Source organism: Mastomys coucha, unplaced genomic scaffold (assembly GCF_008632895.1).
Source record: "Mastomys coucha isolate ucsf_1 unplaced genomic scaffold, UCSF_Mcou_1 pScaffold12, whole genome shotgun sequence".
In the NCBI taxonomy this organism is placed as follows: Eukaryota; Metazoa; Chordata; class Mammalia; order Rodentia; family Muridae; genus Mastomys; species Mastomys coucha.
In genome coordinates, this window is record NW_022196894.1 from 75,299,342 (window position 1) to 75,308,897 (window position 9,556).

The window sequence follows — 9,556 nt, forward strand, 5'->3', positions numbered from 1 at the left end:
TTTCTTTGTTTTTTTGGAGGGGAAACTGGGAATGGAGAAATTTACATGTAAACAAAGAAAATATCTAATAAAAAAAAAGCTCCATCTCAAAATCTATTGCATTTCTTATCTTAAATTTACAAATTTTCTTCTTTTTTATTCTTTCTGGGTTGTTATAACTGTTGTTTATTATTATATTATTATTATTATTAATTTTTATTTTTTACTTATTCACTTTATATCCCACTCACTGCCCTCTCCTAGTTACACCGTCCCACTATCCTTTGCCATCCCTTCTCCCCTTCTCCTCTGAGTGGGTGGGGGCCTCCTGGTTATCCCCAAACCCTGGCACCTCAAGTCTCAGCTAGACTAGGTGCTTCATCTCCCACTGAGGCCAGACAAGGCAACCCTTCTAGAAGAACATATTCCATGTACAGGCAACAGCTTTTGGGATATCTGCCACTGCAGTTATTTGGGACCCACATGAAGACCAAGTTGTACATCTTCTACATATGTGCAGGAAGACCTAGGTCCAACACATGTACATTCTTTGGTTGGTGGTTCAGACTCTGAGAGCTCAAAGAGTCCAGTTTAGTTGACTCTGTTGGTCTTCCTGTGGAGTTCCTATCCCCTTCAGGGCCTGGAATCCTTTCTCGTATTCTTCCATAAGAGTCCCCAAGCTCCATCTACTATTTGGCTGTGGGTGTCTGTATCTGTCAGAGTCAGCTGCTTGGTGGAGCCTCTCAGAGGACAACATACTACTGTCTGCAAGCATAACACAGTATAATTAATAGTGTCAGGGACTGGTGCTTGCCCATGGGATGGGTTATTTGTTGACCATTCCTTCAGTCTCTTCTCCATCCCCCATGCCTGCATTTCTTGTAAATAGGATAAATTTGGGGATTGGTGGTGAGGTTGGTGTCTCTATTGTTCCACTAGGGTTCTTGCCTGGCTGCAGAAATAAGATCTCCTGAAACTGCAAAACTTCTGTAAGGCAAATGACACTGTCAATAGGTCAAATCAGCTTCCTACAGATTGGGAAAGGATCTTCACCAACCTTACATCTGACAGAGGGCTAATGTCCAAAAATTTACAAAGGACTCAAGAAGTTAGACACCTACAACCCAAATAACCCAATTAACAAATGTAGCACAAAGCTAAACAGAGAACTCTCGGAGTTTATGTCTAAGTCTACTAACCTAAGGCAGCTGAACTCTAGAGCTCCTCCAAGAAACAGATCCTAGAACTGGACCAAGGAGTTGAGTCATCTGTTGATGGTTAGCAGTAAGGAGCTACTCACTGGTGTCAGGTAGAGTGTCACCAAGCCTTTGTGTATAGCATCAGTGCAGTCCATGCTGGATGAAGTGGGAAGTGAAGGTATTGTGTTGGAGGAAAATCATAATCATAAGGGATAAGCATGGAACACTATGGCTAAGGGCAATTCATTAGAGAAACACAATAAAAATCTGGAAATAGCCACCAATTAAAAGTCAAGTATGAAAGCCATAGATATTCCTTGGCAGTATATAAAGAATATCTGAGGACTGAGGGTGCATCTGAGTGGTAGAACACTTCCTTAGCACATGCAAGTTCATGGGTTCCATCCCTAGCACTAAAAAATAAAGCTGCTTGTCTAGAACCAATTGTTACCAAAGAAAGCAAAAGATCCTTCCCAGGATTAATAAACTATGTGAATTCTATCACATGTCACATCCTAAAACAGGCAATTCTAAAATGTCAATAGAAATTATCTGCCTTAGTAGATCTGAAAAAGCAACTCATATGCTTTTCACTCAAAACCTTGACCACCCAGCTTGTTTTGAAAACCTTCTGGACCCATCAGCAAGGACTTAACACTTCTTTTGAAAGATTAGTGTCCTACAGAAACATGTACCTTTCAAGACAGGTCATGTCCTTGGCATGTCCTGTCCAGAAATTTCAGGGTCACGTTGATTACTCAGGAAATTAAGGTCATCTGGAATTTCTTGGCAGAATGGGTGCAATTATGAGAGCCACTAGTGTCAAGACTGTAGAACTTGCCATTAACTATCTTCTCTATCCTGCACGGTATAGTAAAACTGACAGTCTCTGGGCTCCTGCTCTAGATGGCTTGCTTGGCATTTGAGTATAAAAGTTCTTTGAGAGAGAACTGGTGTTGATATCTATACTTGACAGTTAAGTAGTTAAGCTGTTGATTAGGCTGAGAAGGGTACAGTCACATTGGGGTTGGTGGGATTACTCACTAGAAAATTCATAAAGACTAGTAGGAATGCAAAATAAGGGTGAAGTGTGTGAGGATGGATCTGAAGCAGAGCAGCCTCCAGACTGCAGCAGTGTTGGGGCTGTTTACAAGTAGATATGTAATGTATTTACAAGGCAATATTATATTTCCATTGGACCTGATTGTTCTACAATGTCTGTATGCAGAAATAATTCACTTCTTGGTTAAAACCTTTAACCAATATGAAGTCATTGATGGCTAAATGTATATGAAATAGCTGATAAAGTAAAAGCTATTCAAAAAAAAAGAAAGAGCCCATTGTCTACAAAGAAATAAAATACATAATGATGTAATGCAAACTAGTCAGGAACTGAGAAAGGAAAATATCGCTCCAGCTTATTGGTTTATCTCCTTTCTCTCCAAGCATGAAACAGAACCAGAAGTTCTACAGAGATATTATTTCATAATTTCAAAACATCACTGGAATATTTCCTTAATGTATTATCAAAACTCAGAATTACAAACCTACATCAACATCATTCTATCAAGCAAATACCTCTGTAGCAACTGGACCGAGTTAGATTTTAAAAAGTCCTACAGGGATGCATGCTTCGAGGACACATATCTTTAAAATGAAAGTTCTAAATAAGTAAAGTCATTGTGTTTTAAAGACAAAATTTGAAATGATGCGGTAATCACAACAATCAGTCACCCACCCTTAAATTATCTGTTGTAATCTCCACTTTGGGATACGGATAGCTAAATAACAAAGTATAAAAAAGCAACATCAAAGTGCCTCTTTGGCTAAATGCCACCCTGCCACTTCTGAACCGAAGCCAGTTATGATGACATCACTCCAGCTTCCTGTCCTTTACTGGCCTTTCTACATATGTTGCTAAAATGTATTAAATGTCTTCCTTCCAATTTGTTCTTTATTCACTGTGTCTTTCTTTAAATAATGACTTGACATCTCTTGACCTCAAGATACAATAATGGCTAATATTATCACTGAGCAATTCATCTACAGAGACAGTTTCGTACAATCATCTTCTGTGTCACATGGAAATATGTGCAAGAAAAGACTGAATTTACAGAACACATAACTGAGGTTATTTTAAATATACAAAAGCCTCACTTTGATTTCATAGGTAAGATAGGATGTCTATCAAGCTGAGAAATCTACTTTCTATGGTACCATAACTAAAAAAAAAAAAAAATGTATAATTAGCAAGCCCATGTTCACAGATGTCTATTTAGTACTCTTTAACTGGAAAAAAAAAAAAACCACTATGACCACTCAGTTAAAACCATAAGCTACATCCAATTAGCTAGGCTTTCTAAATGTGATTAAAGGCTTGAGTATGTTTGACTATCCACAATAAGAAAGAATAATTAAGTAACTCTCTATTTGAAGCAATATTATCTGTTTGATGGGTGAAGCTCAAAGCTTGTTTTTCCTTTAACTATGACCTACTTAATAAATATTCATTAGTATAATCATTTTAGAATAAAATTTGAAGTCACTTATTTAATATTGTCTCATCATCTGCTCATTTACACATAATAATTAAGTAAAAGTTCACCAAAATTACTCAAGTATGAGAGGTTTTGTTTTACTTCTTAAAAGTACCTAAAGGAATTACATGCTCATAGTGTTTCTTCCTCTTTAAAATTTGACAGTAAAGTTTCAGGTACTTGGCAGCACTCTAGAAAGTGAAGGCTTATGAAAAAGGGGCAAGCAGGGGGCTGGCGAGATGGCTCAGCAGGTAAGAGCACTGCCTGCTCTTCCGAAGGTCCTGAGTTCGGATCCCAGCAACCACATGGTGGCTCACAACCACCTGTAATGAGATCGGATGCCCTCTTCTGGTGCGTCTGAAGACAGCTGCCAGCAGAGGTCCTGAGATCAACAGCAGCCACACACATGATAGCTCACAGCCATCTGTACAGCTACAGTATACTCATACACATAAAATAAATCTTTTTTAAAAAGGGGGGGCAAGCAATTATTTATTTCTAGTTCCTATGTGGAAAAATAATATGAAATTTACACTTAGTTCTGAAAGTTATAAATGGTACCAATAGCAAAAAATGAACATGATACTCAGTTGGTAAAAGTTGGAGCTAGGAAGCCACAGAAATGACCATTTGTTTCAAACACTGCTGTTTATACTCTGTGAGAATTCCTTTACATTACTAATATACTTTAGTGAGTACTTTTGCTCTCAGGTCTTCTTTCTTTCATAAATAGGCTTTGCAACTTAAAAGATAAACTTGTCAACATACCAAATCTATATCCAATTCAAAGTACCCCCTTCTCTTTAAGACCTTTGTTTAGGAAGCTCTAAGCTTAGTCAACTGATGAATTTCCTTCAGCCTCATTTCATAATGGGGCAATTCATATTCAATTCACAATTCTTGGGAGGGCAGGGTAGAAGAAGAATATGGGAGCTCAATGTGTAGTTCTCCATTCCTTGAAATCATATGCAACTGTTTATAGTTAACATATCAGAAAATAAAGACACACTTACATACTAAACATTGTAATAGCAACCATTAGGAAATCCATGCTCATACCATGAAGATGACTTTTCCTATCCATTATAAATTATTACATACCTTATAGCCATACTGTCCATGGTGGGAAGTTGCATAGGTCTTCAGCAGGTAACTACTGCTGGTCAAAGTCATAGGCATAACAGTGAAGCCACGCGAAGTGTTAAAATCAGTCTAGGTCCATAATCTGTTTAAAAATATACACCATTCTAGTTCTCTTGTTAAAATTAGTACATAGGATACAAAGAAAAATGGGGTCTAGGGGAGATAATGATTAGGATCAGGTACAAGAAGTCCCAACTACAGGGGATGGACTACAGGACCATGGACATTCTGTAAACCTAGTCAAGGACTGGCTTTATAATTGGACCTGAAAGTCCTACAACTTCCTGACACCAGGTGATCCATAGTAGAAAAGATAGAGGCTAATAGTAAGCCATTGTCCAAAGCAAACATTAGGCAGAACGGTAAGGAGCCTCTGTCGTGATAATTATAATACACAAGGGCTTTTCTATCTCTTTCTGCCAATCTTAGTTTTATCATATGATTTACATTTAGACGAATAATAAAGATACTTGATCATTGTACTGGTTACATTGCACCCTTTTAATGCAAATGTCATTTTTAATTCTTGTTTAAAGACAAGTGGAATCACTTCAGACTGCAAAAGCAAGATGATATTTAATAGTCTAAATTCCTCTCCATATTTGAAAGTGCTCTGTCTCTCTAGCATTTGTAACATGTCTGTCTACCCTTTGAATTTTAAATGAATTGCTGCCACAAAAGCCTGCCCAGCTGGGTCATCTCATAACAATCATCCCTTACACCTACATATACTTCACTTTCAAGTCTAAAACCCAAAGAAACATTTAAATTATTAAAGTCAATCTTGTGAAATTGATTTGTCTCAATGTAGAACAAATAATTTAAACAAATTTCAGTGTACATTTGATCTTATGATGGCTAAGACTCCCAAATCAAATTGGTAAAAAATCAATAGTATATTCTTTGGATATTATTTCTTATATTTTATGTATTTTATTTACATTCCAGTCATTGTCCACCACACACAATTCCTCCTCCCATCCCTCCTCCCATTTGACTCTGTGAGAGTGCCCCCCAACCAGTCCTCTCCCTTCCCTTGGATCTCAAGTCTCTGACCAGGCAGACCTCTGCTTTATTTGCCCCAGGGACCCCATACCCCTGTATGCTCCTGGTTGGTGGCTCAGTCTCTGGGAGCTCCCTGTGGTCCAGATTAATTGATATGCCGGTGTTCCTATGGGGTTACTCTCCCCTTCAGCTTTTTCAATCATTCCCCTAACTCAACCATAGGGGTCCCTGACTTCAGACCAATGGTTGGGTGTAAGTATCTGCTCTGTCTCAGTCAGTTGCTGATAGGGACTCTCAGGGGGTCAGCCATGCCAGGCTCCCATCTGCAAGCACATCATAGCATCAGTAATAATGTCAAGTCATGGTACCTGCCCATGAGATGGATACCAAGTTGGGCTGGTCATTGGACCACCTTTCCTTCAGTCTCTTCTCCATTTTTGTCCCTGCAGTTCTTTTAGACAGGAACAATTCTGGGTCAAAATTTTTGATTGTGTGTTATTAACCCACTTCCTTCACTTAGGGACCCTGTTTATCTGCTGGAGTTGGACTCTTTGAGTTCACTCTCCCCAGTATTGGGCATTTTGGCTAAAGTCAGCCCATTGAGACCTGAGGGTCTCCCACCTCCCAGGTCTCTGGTACTCTCTAAAGGGTCCGCCATCTCTCACCCCCACCCAGGCTGCTAATTACCATTCATTCTCCTGCCCTCTGGGCCTCTCTCCTGTTCCCTACCCCCATACCTGATCCTGTTCCCCTTTTCCCCTCCCCTTCTCCTCTCCCACCCAGGTCCCTTCTTCCCTCTTTCTGCCTCCTGTGATTCTTTTCTTACCCCTTCTAAGCAGTATTGAAACAGTCTCACTTCAGGCCTTTCTGTTTGTTACACTTCTTATGGTCTATGGGTCATATCCTAGGTATTCTGTACTTTGGAGCTAACATCAACTTATCAGTGAGTACATAGCATGCATGTCCTTTGGGTGTGAGTTACCTCACTCAGGATGATGTTCTCTACTTCCATCCCATTCGTCAGCAAAACTCACGATGTCCTCATTTTTAATAGCTGAATAGTATTCCATTGTGTAAATGAACTATATTTTCTGCATAGATTCTTTAGTTGAGGGACGTCTGTGTTATTTCCAGCTTCTAGACAACAAATAATGCTGTTGTGAACATAGTGGAAAACACATCCTTGCATGCAGGGGAATATTTGGGGTATACAGGTAGATCTATTTCTAATTTTCTGAGGAACCTCCAGATTGATTTCCAGGGTTGTTGTACCAGTTTGCAATCCTACCAGCAATGGAAGAGTGTTCCTCTTTCTCCACATCCTCTCCAGCATCTGCTGTCACCTGAGTTTTTGAACTTAGCCATTCTGACTGGTGTGAGGGGTTCATATTATACTGAAAGGACAGAGCCATGTCTTGCTATCCATTCCTGTGTCCCTGGTTACTGAAGACCTCCTGAGAGGCAGGCAGAGTGTGTCCCTGGTTACTGTGGACTTCCTGGGAGGCAGACAGACTGTGGATGTGGAAGAGTATCGGACCCACGGATCTGGCTCTGGTGGAGAAGCTGACCAGAAGGAAGGTGGAACTTAGCAGGGTAGGTAAGTCCTGTACCAGCTGGGCTCTGTGGGTATCTCAGCTGGTGTGGTTACTGGGGAGTGCTTTTCTGTGTCTTTGGTTTCTGTGGACCTCCTGGGAAGCACACAGCATGTGGGCGGGTATCTGGCCATTAATCTTGTCGAGATAGAGAGGCTTGGATGCTTTGATTTTATTTATCTATTTATTTACATTTCAAATATTGTCCCCCTTTCCGGCCTCCCTTCCTCAAATCCCCCAATCTATCTCTTTGCCTCTAAGAGGGTATTCCTCCACCCACCCACCCCCTTCTGCCTCACCACTCTAGCATCCCTCTACACTAGGGCATCAAGTCTCCATGGGACCTGCTCTGGGGCATCAAACCTGCTCAGGACTAAGGGACTCTCCTCTTATTGATGCCAGATAAGGCCATCCTCTGCTTCATATGTAGTGGGAGCCATGGACGCATCCATGTTTTATCAATCAGTTTGGGGCATTACCTTTTTAATCATGTTGTAATGTGGAGTTCATGATGTTAACTACTTTAACAGATAGTTATTTGTTATTAGTATTTGACTTCAGGTTTCCTAAGCTTTAAACAAAGTAAGAAATAATTCTTGCTCTCTGGTTTCTAGATGCTCAGTGTGTGGGTACAACATAAGTAGACCTCGCAGTAGTTCTTGAACTTAAATAGAGGCTCACTGAAACTGTGAACTACAGTACTGACAGACTTCAAGAATTCAAAACTTAGCAAGAAAGGAGATACTTAATTTTAAAACATGGACACCAAGCAAACTCTATATATTTTAAACAGAATCAATAGGAGAAAAAGTGTTCTATTTGGCAGAAATTTGATGTTTAGAAATAATAAGCTCTTCTGTAGAGGAAGGTGATAAATCAGTTCTGAGAATTTTTAGAAGTTTTTAGTTAAAAGGAACTGTGGGACATGCAAATAATGATGTCTAGCAGGCAGTTTTGGAAGGTGTGGCTGGAGTCTCAGTGCTGAGTGTGGGGGTGAGCAAAGCTGTAAAGCTGGAATCATTTGCATGAAACAGTAAAAGCTGCTGTGATCATGAATGGTGAGAACTGGAGAGAAGCAGATCGTACATGAGGTGAGATGGTGGTGTGGAGACAGACATGTAGACAATAGCTGGAAGAAGATGGGATGTGGGGAGGCAGCAGAGGGACAAGACATCAAATTGGTGGGCAGGAAGCCAAGAAATCAAGGGAATGTTAAAGATATCAGAAAGGTAAACCATTAAGAATGTGATGATCCCATCAAAAGGACAAAATGGCACCTTATAGAATGGGGAAAGATCTTCATCAACCCTACATCTGAGAGAAGACTGATATCCAAAATATATAAAGAACTCAAGAAATTAGACAGCAACAAACCAAATAGCCCAATTAAAAAGTGGAATACGGAGCTAAACAGAATTTTCAACAGAGGACTTTGTAATGGCCAAGAAACACTTAATGAAATGATCATCATCCTTAGTCATCAGGGCTCTGAGACTCCTCCTCACACCAATCAGAATATCTAAGCTCAAGGCGAGGATGTGGAACAAGAACACTCCTCCACTACTGGTGGAAGTGCAAACTTGTACAGCTACTCTGGAAATCAATTTGATAGTTTCTCTGAAAATTGGGACTAGTTCTGCCTGAAAACCCAGCTATACCACCCCTGACAATATATCCAAAAGATGCTCCACCATACACAAAGACACATGTTCCACTATGTTCATAGCAGCTTTATTCCTAATAGCCAGAAACTGGAAACAACCTACATGTCCCTCAACCAAAGAATGGATATCAAATAGACAGTTCATTTACACAATGGAATTCAGCTATTAAAAACAATGACATCATGAAATTTGCATGCAAATTGATAGAACTAGAAAAGATCATTCTAAGTGAAGAAACCCAGACCCAGAAAGGCAAACAGGGTATGTACTCACTTATAAGTGGGTATTAGCCATAAAACACAGGATAACCATGCTACAATCCAGACTCAAAGAAGCTAATTAACAAGTAGGGCCCAAGGGAGGATACTTGAAACTCACTGAGAAAGGAATTTTTTTTTTTTTTTTTTAGTGTTCTGTGAAGGGATTATTTTTTTCTT